The sequence below is a fragment of the Panthera leo genome, chromosome B1, assembly GCF_018350215.1.
Source record: "Panthera leo isolate Ple1 chromosome B1, P.leo_Ple1_pat1.1, whole genome shotgun sequence".
Taxonomy (NCBI): domain Eukaryota; kingdom Metazoa; phylum Chordata; class Mammalia; order Carnivora; family Felidae; genus Panthera; species Panthera leo.
In genome coordinates, this window is record NC_056682.1 from 30,744,323 (window position 1) to 30,762,401 (window position 18,079).

The following is an 18,079-nucleotide window of genomic DNA, read 5'->3' on the forward strand; positions in this document are numbered from 1 at the left end:
CATTTTTTGTACCATTATACATCTTATTGCAGTGACTAGAAACTTGGGTTTATATATCCCAAGAAACATGGGTTTATATATGATTTTGCTTTTACGAACTTTGTATCTAGACACACAAATATACACATACACACACACAGACAAAAGTATTTCATATAATATATATAGCTTATAAGTTGTGTATTTACAAGTTGTTCACATACAACATACGTTACTGTGTATGTCATACTTATTATATTTATAGATAATAAATGGAGAAGTGGTTTGGGAAGTGCATAGTGCCCAAAGGCAACGATTTTAAGTCATTACTTGTGGGCTTATTTAAGTTCAAAGCCAGGGTAACTAGTTCTTGTCAAGGTGATCAAATAATCTAGGCATACAGCAGGAACCAATTGCTGGTATAGTGGGTGGAATCCTAGCAACTGAAAATGCTCAAGACTAAGAGGGTAGCCAATAGAAGGTGGCCTAGAACCCAAGACAGATCAAAGCCTTAGGTGGCTTCTAATACAGCTGCCATGCAGAATTATGTGAGTTCTCTAGAGAAGCTTTCAAGATCAAACCATTATTTTATGCCTAATAATATCAGGAAATTTATCCAAAGCTTTAAATTAAGGCAAAACCATATGTGGCATATCCTTTCAATATCATATGGGACAAAGGACACCTACAGATTGCCTAGGAGAACATATTTAGCTCATCTCATTTTTCACTACAGATTAAAATTTCCAGACTTGGAAAATTTTGTTAATTTGTTATTAACTTGGAAAAGTTACTTGTTAATTTTTTATTTTTGTTCGTTAGAAATGCAAATAATTCTGTCTGGTGGAAGAGATAATCCCAAAGATTTTTGCTAATTGAAAATTGAACAGATTTATATTTAACGCTGCGATTTTACTCTAATATTTTCTCACTAAATTGTGCATAAATAGCTAAGTTTCCTAAACGTTTGTCAAAGTGGTTATAATAGCTCACTGACTCCATCATTAACTAATGAGTTACTTAATAGTAACAAAAGCTTAAGTCCTCCCCTTAGAGGCTTTTAGGCAACAGGCTTGAGCAAAGGAAACTTGATCAAGGCAAAAGCACCCCAGCTGGCTGAATACACACAGGCCCATCAGGCAACCCACCTCAAAATACCCATAAGCCCTAAATGACCAATGGGTTACTCACAACCAGGCACAGTTACCAAAAAAGGGAAAATTCCATATTGTCACCATACTGCCTCACCATCTCCCTTTAAAAACAGCCCAACCCACTGCCTCATTGCAGACAGTCTTTCCTCTGCCGGCTGTTCCCTTGGGATATACTTGACAAACTTTTATCTCTTTTGTTCTGCTGAGGTTTTGGGGTGATGGTGGGGGGGGGGGGTCCAGATCTGATGACCAAGAAAGAATTCTTGAAGACATCTTTGCAGAGACAAGACCCATGGGCAGAAAGAGCTGCGCTGGAGTTGTGAAGAATGGCTGGTTTTATACTATGGAGATGGGAAGGTAAAGACAAAAGGGAGGTCTCCAGGAGGACTTTGATATGCTAAAGAGGACTCCTAAGATAATTGAGGCCTTGCTATTGTCAAGCTAAGGTTGTTTTCTCTCTAGTAAGGCATTAGGACTGGAGGGGGTTCCTGGAGAAAGGTATACTCTATTTGTCAGTGAGCTGCAAGTTATGAGGAAATTTAATTTTACCTGCCATTTCCTTCTTGCCTTTGTTCTCCATATCACTATGGAGGGGTGATGTTGGGGCTCCAGGAAACTGAGTCTATAGGTTTCTGGAGATTGGGCTATTGATAAGATTGCCTTTTCATTGTAATTTACTAAGCTATTTGTAAACTAATGGAGACCCCTGTCTTGTATGACTGTGATCTCTATCAGTTGGCCATTTGTTTTCTTTCCTTTCCTTTGTCCTTGGGCAGCCCAGAGTGCCTGAGGAATATCACACACATATGGGTGGGTGGGGGTTGCTAGCTTGTACTTTGTCCTCAGCCCGCCCCAAGACCCCCACGCCCCATGATCCCTCATCACTGCCTTGGGTGAATCCTTTTACTGCCCGCACCACTGGCTTCCACCCAATCGTCACCCCATATTTGGGGCCCCCATCCAATCAAGAGAGACACTACACTCCCCACCCAATTCCATTTGACCTAATTCTCCCCAACATACTTTCTTGGACTCCCTATGGCATGCTTTCGTTTTCACAAATGGATTCCATATGTCCCTTTTCTGTATGTGGGCCTGGTTCTCAGCTGCACTCCTCCAGTTTACCTTTAGCCGTCTCCCAACCAGCCTGCTCAGGTGACTTTTGATGTTCCTCAAGTGTTGCCCCGAGCACAGGACATGGGTTCAACCATTAACTCCCAAAACAAAGCCGAGACCAAAGTTGTCACCACCCAGTAAGCTTTGAGTGAAAGCTGGGAGAAGGCATAAGGGAGCTACAGCATGCACGTGTGTGCATGCACGTGCACACACACATACTCACACACGTACACACACACACACACCTTGCTGAAACATCTTTTTCTTTTGCCCCTACCTCCCAAAATACCAGCACTAGGCAACCAGCACTTTCTCTTGGGAGTTGTGGGTCCCACAGGCCCCTCCTCCCAACTCAAAGACCCCAGCACCAGCCCATCAACAGCCCCTCCTCAGAGTCTGTATTTCATCTCCACGGGGCTCCCTCCTCAATAACTTGAATTTGAACTATTCCAGTGTCTGAGGTGATGGCTGCTTCCTTCCACTGCTACCTCTGTGATGCTTTTTAGTCACCTAGTTAACAACTTGTTGCCTCATTAATAATTCTTTGTATTAAATTCTCTTGTTCGAGTACCTGTTGTTCTGCCTCCTGACTGGGTTCCGACTGCTACAATGGCAGAGCTGAGATTCAAACCCAGGCAGGCTGGCGTCAGAGGCTCTGGCCCGCACCACCACCCACAGTGGGGGAAAAAACTTCACGAAAAGTAAAGCAAGTTTTCCCTTCCTCTGTCTTGCAAACCATCCTCTCCTCACACGTAATCTCAGAGATGCTATTGTACCCTTGAGGAAGACAACCTTTGACAGAACTAAGCACAGCAATTCAGCTTCTCATTGTCTCCTTTCCAACACAGGATCTGGGCTTTAACTTTGCAAACCTGTAGGATGTTTTTCCAAAACAAAAGAACTGTCAGCCCCAAAGGCACAATCAAGGCTCCAGCTCTAACAACACAAGGAAATGTTGACATTTTGAAAAGAAAGCTGTTGTTTTTCTTAGGTATCACATATCTCAGGGCTAATTCCTTAGGGGAACTCAAGGTCAAAGTATTTTTTTCTCAAGAGCCTCTTTAAGGGAAACACATTTTTGAAGCACAAGGTGTAAGGCAAGTGGGACAGCCCAATACGGGGCAGGAGAGAGACCTATTCCCCACCCACCCCACCCTCACTCCCACCAGAGCCAACACCAGTGGTCATGGAAGTATACCTGGAATATTTGCTCAATTCATCAAGGCAGCTCTGGCAGCAAATAATAGAAATAGAATTAATAATTCAAGCTAGCTTAAGCAAAAAAAAAAAAAAAAAAAGGAATTGATGATTTGAACTCAGCGGTGTATCACAAAATCTCTGAGCAGATTTGAATGCTGCCAGACTGAGAAAGGAATGAGAACCAGGAACTAGGAAGATGTCTTGACACGTTCCCCCTCTCATCTCTGCTCTCATGTTTACGTCTGTGTCATTCTGTCTCCTCTCACCAGCTTCGTTTGTTCGCTTTTGCAGCACATCTCTGCTCTCACATGAGTCAGTGCCTTGGAGAGACTAAATCTTTTGAGTCCCCCCTCTTCCTCCCAGGGGCCCCTCCTGTTCCTATCAGTCACTCAGGGGTCAGGTTCATGTTTTACAAAAGGGGAGATGAAGTTCTTCATTTGGGAAGGCAGTGAGCAGAAAAGGAGCAATCATTAATTCACATAGATCCTGCTTCCCTCCAAGAGGTTTCTACTGCATTTATCTACATGCATTTATCTCCATTGTTATCTATTACTCAATTCCATGGCAGACCCTGAATTTTCAGAAAAAAATTATTCACTCAGTGTCATCAGCTATAAGCTTCTGAATGTGTTTAAAAAAATTAAATTTCTAAGTAATTCCAGAGTCCTTAATACAACTACCTGCTTCAAAAAATTAAGGAAGGACAAAGCAGAAAGTACAATGGAAGAGGAGAGGTTTGCTAAGGCATTATGTACCCTGTGGGCATAATAAACATTAAGCCAGATTTATTATTATTATTATTATTATTATTATTATTATTATTATTATATGTACAATAGCATAGTCTCACAAGTAAAATACTTAATATGATTATAATGGTTATAGCATATAATTCAGCAAAGAGCTTTGGGTAAGAGGGGTGGGGGCCGTGATTGTGTCCTTGCCGAGAAACACCCAAGAGGTTCACGTCAGTGAACAGAAAGAGACCCACCCCCTGTGAGATATTCCCGAAAAGGCACAGAGCACTTTGCGTGACTGATTCCCCCAGGCCTGGGAGGCAGGGAGCTTCTCAGGCTCCCCGTCCTATGACACTGTGTTCTTCCTGCCAACTTCATGGATTTCCAACCTTTGACTTTCCAGCCAGCCTCTTCTCCCCCTTAGATTCACACTCTCCACTGGGCACGGTCAGATCCTCAGGGCAATATCCCATCACTGGGTGGGACCACACACGAAAAGAGGCAAAAAAGAATGTTCAAATTATATAGTAATAGTAATCGTCATCATCATCATCATCATCATCATCTCATCATCATAAATAACAACTTCCATTTGTGAATTTTTTCTGAAAAACAGGCACTCTACCCTGCTAAGGGTCTTAGTTAATTCTTTCATTTACTTCTTACTGCAATCCTAGGAGTTAATGCTATTTGCATCTGCATTGTACAGAGGAGGAAATGAAAGTTTAAAGATCAAATTCCTACAGGGTCACAGAGCTAGTAGGAGGGAAGGCTTCCAGTTTCACCTTGTGCCCTCAGTAAGGATGCCTCTCTTTATACCAAGGCTGGCCCACCAAACTGGGGCAACGTGAAATAAAGTCAAGGTCCGTGCTTCCTTTGTGGGTGTTGTGTCCCTGACATCCTGAAAGGGTGGGCAGATGGGCAGGTGCCCATTGTGCCTCTAGTGTGTCATCCACCGGTGATGGACATGTTCTCACTCCCTGCCTGTGACTCTTGCCATTCACAAGACCATCATTCACAGGACCATCTTTCTGGGGTTTTTTTTATGTTTATTTATTTTGAGAGAGAGACAGAGAATGACCAGGGGAGGGGCAGAGAGAAAGAGAGAACAAGGCAGAGAGAGAGGGGGACAGAGGATCCCAAGCAGACTCTGTGCTGACAGCAGTGAGCCCAATGTGGGGCTTGAGCTCATGAACCATGAGATCTGAGCCAAAGTCTGACACTCAACCAACTGAGCCACCCAGGCGCCCCTCCACAGGACCCTCTTAAAGAGAGAGAGAAGAACATAAGCCAGAGGGTAAGGTGGAGCCAGAATACCTCTCTGTAATGAACACCCTCTAAAACCAAGGCATTCAGGTGAGGCCAGCGGCTGTTCAAGCTCCACAGCTCTCTACACGTCTTCAGTGTCCTCTTGTTACACGGGGTTGAACAATTCTATTAATGAGATTAGCTTTGGCTAAACATCAATTAACCTAGGTGAATATGAACACGTGATAGAAGTGAATCCTCTTAAACCCTTGAGAACCAGATTCCTATCACTCCATTAAAAAGAGATTTAAGCCGACATATTGACTGTGGCCTTGACAGAAAGGCGCAGACACTATCTTGAAATTGTCAAGTAATAAGGCAGCTCAGATACTTTAGGGGAGCATCCACAGTTACAATTTTGAATATTTTCCCAGCATTGTTCTTTCCTGCTTGCATATCTTCTTCTTATGTTTGAATCATTGCAAGGGGATACGTTTATAGATAACTTAAAATTTCATTTAGAAACTCCTCAGTTTGGTTTTCTTACTAAATTCAGGTATATTGATTTCATTCATACTACATTTTATTATTAGTTAATAATAGTATCTACCCGCAAGGTTCTTAGAATGCTATTTAAGAAGAGTCCTCATGTTTATTAAGAAAATACAAAATAAAATTATAACAATTTGTATCATTTGAAGGCATTTTACCACAAAGGATGTAATAGAATAAGCTCAGTTTCCTAGCCTGTATGAGGAATGACCCTTCTGTTCATTTCCTTTGAGACTTTAATGGTATAATATGTTACTTCACCCTGGAAAATCATTAATGATAAAGAGCAAAGTAGTGCCGAGGGGTGTACTTTCTCAGCCTATATTGCCCTGTGTGTTTCTCTTCTCAAAAAATTTCACTGACAGAGATGCATTCTCCTGTGAAGGACCCATAAACAGAATGAGTTCCCAACAATATTGAATTGCCAAAGGGTGAAAATCTGATTATATTCTGACCATAGAAAATAAGTAATGGTTCCTTTTCTATGAATGAATGGAGATAAAATGGTTAAAATATCATCAAACAGCTCTGATCTTTCCCCTTTTATGAAAGCAAAATGAGAAGATCCAAGGATCAGGTAGATTATGACAGATGAGGGGTTAAGGAAGGAAGAACCCCCAGAAAAAATTACTATAATATTGGGGGGAGGTCAAGGAAACACGCACGTCAACACACACACACGAAACCAAATAATTGGTTTATATCATAGAACAAACAACATGTACCCAGAACCTGAACAAGTCTCATAGCATATTTGGGAAAAAGAAAGAAAACATATTAGGCACAGTTGAAGGAAAAGATACTCAGGCAGGGAGGAATGACAATAAGCTGCCATTTATATAGCATTTTACTGTTTCAAAACTATTTTCTTATTATCTCATTTACTCTCCAAAAAAGCTATGAAACAAAGTTTATTTATTCACTCACCTTGTGAAGGAATGGGTTCCAGAGGCTTAATATGGAGTGTAAAGTATGACAAGGTTAATAAGAAAAAAAGTGAGGCAAAAGCCATAAAACAAGGACAGATGTGATGTGAAGCCAAGAGTAAAGCTATTATTCTTATTACTCTGTGACCTAGGACAGGGCTAAGTGGGACCAAGGTCAACTGTAAAAAGTGGCAGATCCTACATTAGATTATTTAACTGGTGCTCCTTCTCCTCAAATAATCAGCAGTTACTAAGCAGGGCAGGCCCTATAAGTAACAGATAAAAAAAAAAAAATAGTCTGCTATTCTGTTAAAGAAGTTTAGAGTTTTTTACAGACTTACTTTGGCATGACTTTTCTACAACCACTTGAATTATGGATTATCTCACAAAAGTCACCCTAAGTCAACGTAAAGTTGTTTTAGGAAAGAATATTATGAAACCAGATAGGTCTATGGGGCTCTTACCTCTACTCTTATTCTTCTATGTGTCTGTCCCTAGACCATAGATTATTTTTGTGCCCTCTCAAGAATACAGATAACTCTGTGTAATACTCCATGGAGCTGTAGTAGTTTTGTGAGATGCTGCTACCAGGCACAGTTGGGGAGTAAGATCAAGGTGGTGTTGTGATCACAGGGAGAGGTGTTGAATAATGATACCTAAGGAGGCAGCCTGATAGAGGGTTTAGGGATGAAGGGTCTGGAACCACAATGCTAGTTACGTAGTTCTACTCTGCCATGTAGCACATAATCCTGGGCAAGTTACGTTTCTCCTCTGCCATTCCCCTTCTTGGGAAAAACGCAATAACTGTCTCCTTCAGCAGATATAAGTATTCAAAGAGATAATACACAAAAGCATTTAGCGGAGGGCTTGGTACATAGGAAGTGCTGAAAAAAATGCTCTATTATTATTTTATAAGTACTGGAAGTGACTCTTTCTGACCAAGGGACTTTAAATTGCTTCCTTTGTCACCTCGACCTGCTAACTTTGAGTAACAATACAGACACAGTGCGGGAGGAGGCCCTCATTTAGAGATGTCTACCCATCACCCAGTCCTTCTCAGTGACTAGCAAAGCAAGCTGACACATATTTCTCAGAGAATACTGGAAAAACCTTCTGAAGAAAGAAGACACCTTTCAAAGAAATCAATTGATTAAAACTTAGCCTTTAAAGACTCCTCTTTGAACACGTGTAAAAGCAAAAGCCAAAAGGAATGATTTTGAGGAATTGACCTTAACTGATAACAAGCAAAGAGTTCTTCTAAATAGACTACTTAGCCTGCCTGATACATTTTCTTCACAAAGGAGGAGAAAGCTCACTCAGGAGCCTGAAGCTCTTCACACGGCATCTTTCCTGCTGGTGGAGAGCCACAGGCCTCCTGCCAAAGCCACAAGCACAGGATTCACCTTCCAGAACAGACCATGGAGTCTCCAAGGAGACTCTCATCTCTCTTCAGGAGATGGAGGAGGAAGGTGCCAATGATTCTTCTTTCCAATTATGCTCCAGCTCCCTTCCCTTCTCTCACCCATGCATCCTCTCAGAAAGTCATCTCTGCATGAAAGCTTCACTGAAATGTACAGTATTTGTTATTACTATTTTAAGAGCTATTTTCCTATTGTTTTAAGGTCTTTGACATTCTCCTCTCTGCCCTCAGGTAAATCTTCAGTCCCCTAATCTTTTTCCCCTTGATTCCTCAACCATGAATTATCCTACTATAAGAGGTTTCAGAATCTGAACGCCAATGGTTGAGGAAGGATTTCTGTACTATGTATGTATTACTATCTTAGGTCCGGGAGAAGCCCTTGAAATACAATTAATGTATTTCAAGGGTTTTGTCTTACCTCCAAGATGTAAGATGTCTTGCAATTAAAGGGCTCTGTCTTACTTACCTCCAAAATGGAAAATACTATGTGCTTCAAAAGATTCATATGCATGGCACTTCTGGAGCCACATGGGAAAAGCAGTGACCTTCACAATAAAAATGACACCTTTTGTAAGTGTAATACATTATAGTTTGTGAGGAACTTTCACACACATTACTGCATTGGTCCTGAAAACAGCCCAGGAAGTGAGTAATAGATAGGCAATCAACATGTCTAGATTTAGTCAGTGGTGACTAGGTAGTCACAAGCAGCATTGAAAATATATCACATAGATTAAGTTTGAATTTTCAGTTATATATTTGAACTGTTTGTGCTATGGCAATCTAATGTGGCCAAGAAGTTCTTAAAAACTGAGTGAATTTAGGGGCAGCTGGGTGGCTTAGTCGGTTGAGCATCCAACTTCAGCTCAGGTCATGATCTCATGGTTCATGAGTTCAAGCCCCACATCAGGCTAGCTGCTGTCAGCCTGTCAGCGCAGACCCCACTTCAGGATCCTCTTTTCCCTCCCTCTGCCCCTCCCCTGCTTGCATTCTCTCAAAAATAAATAAACATTATAAAAAAACCCGAGTGAATATGGCCAATTGCTCAACATCCATATCCTGATACAACTTGTCTACTTGATGCCAAAATGGGCTATTTTGATTTGAAAGGTAACTTAAATTTAATGATATGTGGGTGGAGTGGAGGATGGGGGCCAAAATTGGGAGAAAGAGATTATGAAGAGGTTTAAGAAAACTTTGTGGTGGGGGGCACCTGGGTGGCTTAGTCGGTTAAGCATCCAACTCTTGATTTCAGCTCAGGTCATGATCTAATGGTTCGTGGAACTGAGCCCCACTTCAGGGGCTTGAGAATCCCTGTTTGAGATTCTCTCTCTCCCTCCCCTTCTTGCTCTCCCTCTCTCTCAAAATAAATAAATACACATTTTAAAAAAAGAAAACTTTGGGGGTAATAGATATGTTTATTATCTTGGCTGTAGTGCTGGCAATGATTTCACAGGTATATACATATATCAAAACTTATCAAATTATATTGTATGTTAATTAAATATTAGAAATATGTCTGTCAAACATTTTACTGTTCCAATTTATTAAAATTTAAGAGGTAAAGATATGATAGAAAAATATTTCCAAATGAGATCATTTAAAAAGGCTCATGAGGTATCCTGCTCCAATGTCAAGGACTTGTACTCTTTTTTTTTTCTCAAGTTTTTATTTAAATTCAAGTTAGTCAACATACAGTGTAATACTCGTTTCAGGAGTAGAATTTAGTGATTCCTCACTTACATATAACACCCAGTGTTCATCATAAGTGCCCTTTTAACACTCATCACCTATTTAGCCCATACCAAATCTACCTCCCTCCATCAACTTTCAGTTTGTTCTCTATAGTTAATAGCCTCTTATGGTTTTCCTCCCTTTCTTTTTTATTCTTCCTTCCCCTATATTCATCTGTTTTGTTTCTTAAATTCCACATATGAGTGAAATCATATGGTATTTGTCTTTCTCTGACTTATTTCGCTTAGCATAATACACTCTAGTTGCAAAGGGCAAGATATCATACACACACACACACACACACACACACACACACATACCTATGTATATATATGCCACATTTTCTTTATCCATTCATCAGTTAATAGCCATAATTTGGCTATTGTTGGTAATGCCGCTATAAACCTCAGGGTGCAAGTGTCCCTTCACATCAGTATTTTTGTATCCTTTGGGTAAATACCTAGTGATACTATTGCTGGGTCGTAGGCTAGTTCTATTTTTAACTTTTTGAGGAGCCTCCATACTATTTTCAGGATGGCTGCATCAATTTGCATTAGCAACAACAGTGTAATCCTCCCATCCTCTCCAACATCTGTTGTTTCCTGTCTTACTAATTTTAGCCATTCTGACAGGTGTGAGGTGGTATCTCATTGTGGTTTTCATTTGTATTTCCTTGATGATGAGTGATGTTGATATCTTTTCATGTGTCTGTTAGCCATCTGTATGTCTTCTTTGGAAAAAATGTCTATTCGTGTACTATTTCTTTATATAGGTGAGACCTGAGGATCCATGAGGTTAATGATTTGCCTGAAGGCGGGCATTAAGTAGTAAAGACGAAGCTTAATCTTGACTGTTTCTAAGGTCCTAGGTCACTGTTCTTTACACCACAGTAAACTAAGTGTTGAACGTTGCTCTGACAATCCCAAAAGTCTGTTAGGAAGAACTAGACTGATTCGAAGCAAGGAGTAGCCCTAGGGAAAATTGTTGAGTAATTAAAAGTTGATTGTTAGGGCATGTCAAGTCTGTCCACACAACTCCTCATTGCTTTCACAGTGGTCTCTCTCTGACTTAAACAACCTCAGTGCAGCCAGGTGGCTTCCCCAACCCTTCTGCTATGAGGCTATCCCTTGGTCAGCCCATGGTATCCTGCAAAAAGATTGTCAGGTTGTAGTGTTCTATTCCTTCATGATCTGTCTCTTCACTTTCCAGAACAATAATAAGAAATTGTCTGAGAAACTCATCTATCACCAAAGTCTAAATGGTGAAAATAGAGTTATCTGTTCTTCTAAAGACATTTACACTTGTAGAAGGATTCATGAGTAGTTCAGGACACTAGCTCGAGTATGTGGATTTTTTTTTTCTTACTAGTGGAAATTTTAGACCCTGGGTAAGTAATTATGGAAGAGTTGTGGCTTTTTCTGTCACCACCTATTCAATTTATGGGTAGATAATGCTAATCAATGTATAAATGTCCATCTTTTTCCAGTCCTGGGAAGCAATCCTCTAAACCATGTTAAACCTACTAATGGTCCTCTCACTAACCATTGTCTAAAAGCCAGATCAAACTAAAGAAACAATACTTGATGGGTGCTCAATATATACCAGTTGAATTGAAAGATGGATTCTTTGGAGGGAGGGGGATAGGAAACTTGCCTTCCTGATGTCTCTTTCTCTCTATTTTGAGTTCCTGATCAATCTCAGCGGTATAATGCATGCTCAAGGAATAGAATGTCCTTCTGGTCTATCCTTTGTTTCACTGAGGCTTTGATAGGCACAGTATGCTGGGGAGGTCACATCTGAGGTCACGAACACATTTTTAACTGGTAAATATTCTATTCTGTTGATTAGCTGACAGTTTCCATGTTTTTGATTTATTTAGAACAGATAAATAACAAAGGTGCAGACTCTATATATGTTGGCCCGTACCGTTGCTCTGGAAGAAGGAAATTCAGATGGTTTTCTAAGCAGTACAGAGCAGAATACAACCAGCAGCTCCACACTTTGTGAGCCAGACTGTTGAGACCCAGGTGAAGGGTCTTACAGCCCAGAAGGGGTTCATGGTTCCCCAGTTCTTGGTCTAAGCACAAGATTATAGGAGCAGGAGTAAAGAGACTAAAGAATTTGCTCCCCAAAATATCCATTTTCATTCATTTTAACAAAAGAGTTTAAAAAATCTAAAGACTGAGGTGTGAGATATGTAATGATACATTCAGCTTCAGAATTTTGCTAAAGACATTGCATCACAGAAGCCCACTAATATGACTTTACTAAGTCCCAAAAGTAAATGGAACTTGATAATCACATCTATTTTCTCTAGAGAGAATTAGAGTGGGTTTTTCTGATAACATCCAGTCCTCTGATATTACTAATATTCATAGTGTATGAATGTGTGTCTTATATTCATAGTTAAGCCCTCTGGAACACATCGTGGAGAGGTTCTGGTTTATCAGGTTTCCCTCCAAGATGGGTAGACAGCCAACACCCCATCCTCATCATGCTGTCCTCATCACTTTTCACCCTGGCTCTGTTTTCTTCTTAATTTTTTTCTTCTCTTATTTAGAGGCTATGGAGATTCCAAACTTGGAAATAAAGTTTAATATGACAGACCTACAGGTGGAACATTTGGAGAGCTTTTTCATTTCACACTGTGATAAGTTAGGGAGCTGTTCATCTATTTCAATAATCCACCGGGTCACAGCCAGGATGCTCGGTCCTGAAGAATGACATTTTTCCTGGTCTCCAAATTCTGACATGGTTGTATGTCATCTCTTCTCTCTCTCCTCTCTCTCTCTCTCTCTCTCTCTCTCTCTTTCTCTCTCTCAGAGCCAGTTAAGAGTTTACCAGACATTTAGGGCACCTGGGTGGCTCAGTCAGTTAAGCGTCTGATCTGCTCAGGTCATGATCTTGCAGTTTATGGGTTTGAGCCCCACGTCAGGCTCTGTGCTGTCAGCTCAGAGCCTGGAGCCTGCTTCGGATTCTGTGTCTCCCTCTCTCTCTCTCTGCCCCTCCCCTGCTTGCGCTCTGTCTCTCAAAAATAAATTTTGAAAAAAAAATTTAAGAAATAATTTACCAGACACATAATAAAGGAGATGAATTACTTGCTCATTTTAATCACTGATGCCCAGCTCTGGCTCAGCTTTTGAAAAACTATCTCCTTTCTTCCCCTTTGCCAACAGCCACACCTGGCCAGCATTTGACTCATTTCAAACAAGTAGATGGTAAATTTCATTCCATTAAAAAAACAAAAAACAAAAAACAAAAAAACAGAGGTGCCTGAGTAGCTCAGCCAATTAAGCATCTGACTGTGGCTCAGGTCCTGATCTCACGGTTCAGGAGTTCAAGCCCCTTATTAGGTTCTGTGCTGACAGCTGGGAGCCTGGAGCCTGCTTCGGATTCTGTGTCTCCCTCTCTCTCTCTCTCTCAACAACAGATAAACACTAAAAAATATTTACAATAAATAAATAAATAACACACAAAAAAACAACAGTCACTTATTGTCCTTAGAGGTCTGGCTTTGCTATCTAAGGAATCCCATCACTATCTAGAATCCATTCACTTTCCCATTTTCCTAGATTATTCCAAACCTTTTCTTATCTACCGAAACCCACAACTCCACTATCCTACTCTCAACTCTTGACATTACCTTCCACTTCTTACACTCCACTCAGAAGTGACCTTCCACAGGCTCCCCCAGCTTATCTCCCACCACGCCAGCTGTTATTGGATCAGCTTCTCGTGTTGCTATCTAAAATCACCCCCTCCACGTGGGTTCCAGATCCCACCCCTGCCATCAGTTCCAGGACTTCACTCCTGAATTCCTTCCCTTCTCTATTCTCCATTTTTCACTCTCTGCCAAACCATTCCCATTAGCATGCTGACATGTAAGCCCCTCTCTCATTTTAAAAAAGGAAAGGCCAAGTAAAACCTCTTGACTCCACTTCCCCCACCAACTCACACCTGATTCCTTTGCTCCCCCTCTGTAGTAGATATCCTTAGAAGATATCTGTGCTCTCCGTCTCTCATTCCTCTCTCCTCATTATCTCTGCAAGTCGCTCCAGCCAGCATCCACCACTACCCTGCTCCACAGAAACTGCTCTTACCAAAGGCACCAGTGACCTCCACGTGTTCATCCAGTGGTTCGTTCTCTGCTTTTCTTGCTTTACCTATTGTGGTTTCTCACTGTTTCCTTCTTAAACCATTCTCTTCATTTGGCTGCCAGGATACTACACTTTCCATTTTTCTTCTAGGTCACCAGTGACTTCTCTGTGTCCTTTGCTGGACTTTGTTCTCCTAAACAAGCCCTTGATGTTGGAATACCCCAGGGTTCAGTCCTTGGCCCTTTTCTGTGTTCTATGTACCTTGACTAATTGGATGAGCTCATCGAGTCTCACAGCTGTAAATATGGTCTACATTCTGATAGTTGTCAAATGCATATTATAAACTCAAAACTCCCGTGTAAACACCAGCCTCATATATCCAACTGCTTGCCCAGCATGTGCACTTGAATGCCTGCATTCGTATCAAACTCAGTGTGGCCAAACTGAACTTGATCTTTCCGATACCCCAATATCTGTTGTACCTACAACCTTCCTCATCTTTGTGCATGGTAACTCCATCCTACCAATTGCTCGGGTCCAAAACCTTGGAGTTATCTTTGCCTTTACACTTTCTTTCATGCCACACATCCAAGCTATGAGCAAATCCTTTGGTTCTAGCTTAACATATACCCAGAATTAGCCACTTTTCACCACCTCTATTCCTATCACGCAGGCACAAGTAATCATCATTTCTTGTCTGGAACATTGCAATGGTCTGCTAACCAGAGCCCTGCTTTCATGCTTGCCTCCTGACACTCTGCTTGTAACCCAGCATCCAGTGTATGCTTAGAGGTGAGTCAGTTCATGGCACTGTTCTGTTAAAACCTGTGATGATGACTCCTGTTCCTTTGGAGTAAAAGGCATAATCCTTGCAAAGGGATACAAACTGCAACCTGATCTGACCACTCTGATTGCATCCCCTACTTCCTTCCTCTTCCTCATTCTGCTCCAGCCATTCTAGCTTCCTTGTTCTTCAAACATGCCAGGCTTCAGGCCTTTGCTTTAACTGCTCCATCTGCCCGAATGCTCTGCCCCCAGTTCCTTCTTAGCTAACTTCCTCTCTTCCTTCATGGCTTTGTGCGTAGCTCACCTTCTCGTTGAGGCCCACCCTAATCACATGATGCAAACTGCTTCCCTTCAGCAACACTCTTAATCCCTTTACCCTCCACTATTTCCTTCTCCATAGTCCTTACCGTAGTCTAACAAATGTTGTACTTATTATGCTTCTTAGTTATTGTCTACCTCTCTCAGCTAGAATGTAACCTCCATGAGAGCAGGGATCTTTGCCTTTTTTTCCCCACTGATGAATTCCAAAAGTCAAGAACAGTACCTGCACATAGGAGACAATCAGTGAATATTTGGTAAATGAATGAATGGAGGTAACGTAACCAAAAACCTTGTTATCACGTCATTACATGGGTCTTGTAACGCTGTCTATAGCCAATCAGTGATGGCTGCAGTCCCAAACAGAGCTAAACATAATGAAGGCCAGTAACCAAAGGAAGTCTGGCAGAAAATTATGCTTGCTAGAACCATTCTGGGTTAGGAAGTGTCCAATCCAGCCAGTCTGGTTGTCTGAGTTCTGACTGGAACTCAGAATTCAAATCTTAGAGATAACAAAGAGGTATAGAAGCAAATGATAAGTATGTTGAGAAAAGGCAGTTAGTAGTCTTAAGTAAATAGAAGCATGAGGCAGCAAGTCAATAACAGATTCAGACAAAGGCAGAGAGAAGGCACGACCCAAGAATGGCTGTCTAGGAATTGTTTCTTACACCGGAATCACTATGGTATCCTGAATAACTTTCCAGTTCTCCATGACACCTGATGTTGTCATTGGTAGAACTCTTTGCTTACTTCTCTATCCTTATAATAAGTCCCCATCAACTCAGGCAATATGAGTGTGTCTTTGTTTCTTATAGTCTAGAATTGCTAATCAGTACAAAAAAAGCATCAAGTCATTGTTGACCTTGTTATAACTGCCCCGCTCCATATAAGCTTCTGAAGCAACTCTCACCTCAGCACCAAGAAGAAGGGTAATAGGATGAATGAATGTGAGCTCTGGAGCTAGCTTGGCTGGACTTGAGTCCCAGCTCTGCCACTATCTACTCATAGGAGCTTAGAAAATTTACTTAATCTAGCTACGCCTTCTTTTCTTTATTTGTAGAAATGGAGCTATGTTAGTATGTACCTTTACATTTTGCTGTGAGGATAAAAATTAGAAATTACATGTGACATGCTTAGAACAGTGTCTGGAACACATTGGTGCCAATAAGTATTAGTTACTATTATTATCTAGAGCAGCACTATCTAATAGAAATATGAGAGTTACATAGATAAAGTTTTTAGTAGTCATATTTTAAAACAGTAAATGGGATAGGTGAAGTTAATTTTAATAATATTTTTTCCTTATCCCAATTTCTAGAATATTTCAACATATAACCAATATAAAAATTATTGAACAAGAGATTTTATATTCTTACCTTTGTACTTAGTCATCAAAATCCAGTGAGTATTTTATACTTACAGTACATTTCAATACAGACTAGACATAGTATTAAAAATGCTCAAGAGCCCCTAGCGGCTATAACAGAGAAAATCTATGAGGAAATGCCCCTTTTTTGTCTTTCCAGAACCTAGATTCTAGGTTACAATGGCTTCTTCAAATGCATGCTATTTTCTTTAAATTTAAGGTAGAGGCCCCAAGATTCAATCCTCCCTCAGTGTCAGAACCAAGAAGTTGATGGGGAACTTGAGTTTATAAAATCCTATACCTAATCTCTTCAAGTGAACCGGGTTAACCATCCTTTCCCTAAGACATGATCCATTCTTCTTACAGGGGGCACATTGATACTGGCACTCTGCCCTCATTCATTCTCCCCAAACATTTCCTTCCGTTCATTTGATTCATGTTCTAATTCATATATTGATTTTGTACTTTCAGGCTGTTTCTCTTGCTTTTCTCATCATCATCATTTTCTGGAAATGAGACATGGAGTCAGATGACAGTGGGGTAGGGGAGAGGTCAGGCAGGAGAGCTAAAGGAATGGTTTTCCATGATACCTGAGTCGGGAGCTAGGTGAAATATTGGCATTGCCAGCTGATGTGTGGGGTGAAAGGAGGGATGTAAAACTCTTCTGCTTCTGTCCGTCTTCGCTGCCACTCCTTCAACTGGTCCTCACTCCTCTACACTGGACTACAGCCTCCTGAATAGAATGTTTGAAACACCAAGGCTAAATTTCTATCTCTTTGTTTAGCTCGGTATCTCCAGTAACTAGAATAATACTGACACATAGTAAGCACTTGTCAAATATTTAGAAAAGGAAGGGAAGGGAAGGGAAGAGAGGGAAGGGAAGGGAAGGGAAGGGAAGGGAAGGGAAGGGAAGGGAGAGGGAGAAGGAAGTTTTTTCTTTGACTTTCCTTTAATCCATTCTCCATTTCCATTTTGGAAATGTTCACACTAGATGCTGCAGTCCACAAGACCATGCTTGATCTTGCCCTCTGTTTATATTGTCCATCTTATTGACTCACTCTTCCCATCTCACTACACTCTACCCAAACTGCCTCCTTTTTAATTCCTTGGACCAGCTGAAGTTACACTGCCTTGGAGCCATTGTTTTTGCTATTTTCTCTCTCTAGAATGCTCTTTGATGAAATCTCCTTATCCTCAAAATTTCGGTTAAATATTGCTGATTAAAACAGGCTTTCTCTGATCCCTACCCCATTGTTCCTTATGACAGCTAGCTGTTTGTTTCCTTTTGTTAGATGTGCTCACTTTATAATTACCTATTTATGCATTTGTTTCCCTCCTTGTTAGCTTACACACCTGATTCCCACACCCACCCAATAGTGAGCTCCACAAGGGGCAGACATCATGCCTACTTCATTCACCTCTCTATGCCCAACCCCACTATGGTGC